Consider the following 277-nt stretch of genomic DNA (forward strand, 5'->3'; position numbering starts at 1 on the left):
AGAGAGTAAAATATTTGGACCATTTCCAGGAATACACTCTTTATGCAATTTAGTTTAAAAATTACACAGCTTCTGATATCAAGCAAATGAGCACAGATAAATGCAAATCTCACTTCATTTCGCAATTTGTCTTGAATGGACACTTATTTTTCGTTCCAAAACATATTTTAAGATTTGCGGTGATGTGGGTAGCCTTGCGCTCACTCCAGCGCCTCTTGAATTTTTCTTTCGCTGCACGCATTTCCCCCATCCCCCCCGCCACCCCACGCACACTCAG

The 277-nt window shown here is 41.5% G+C and overlaps 1 protein-coding gene across 1 annotated transcript in view; it reads right to left on the minus strand.

Annotated features, from left to right (window-relative positions):
- LOC119593904 overlaps positions 1-277 on the minus strand; it is an 8,133-nt gene that overhangs the window by 7,646 nt on the left and 210 nt on the right. The window lies entirely within an intron of this gene.

Source organism: Penaeus monodon, chromosome 33 (genome assembly GCF_015228065.2).
Source record: "Penaeus monodon isolate SGIC_2016 chromosome 33, NSTDA_Pmon_1, whole genome shotgun sequence".
In the NCBI taxonomy this organism is placed as follows: Eukaryota; Metazoa; Arthropoda; class Malacostraca; order Decapoda; family Penaeidae; genus Penaeus; species Penaeus monodon.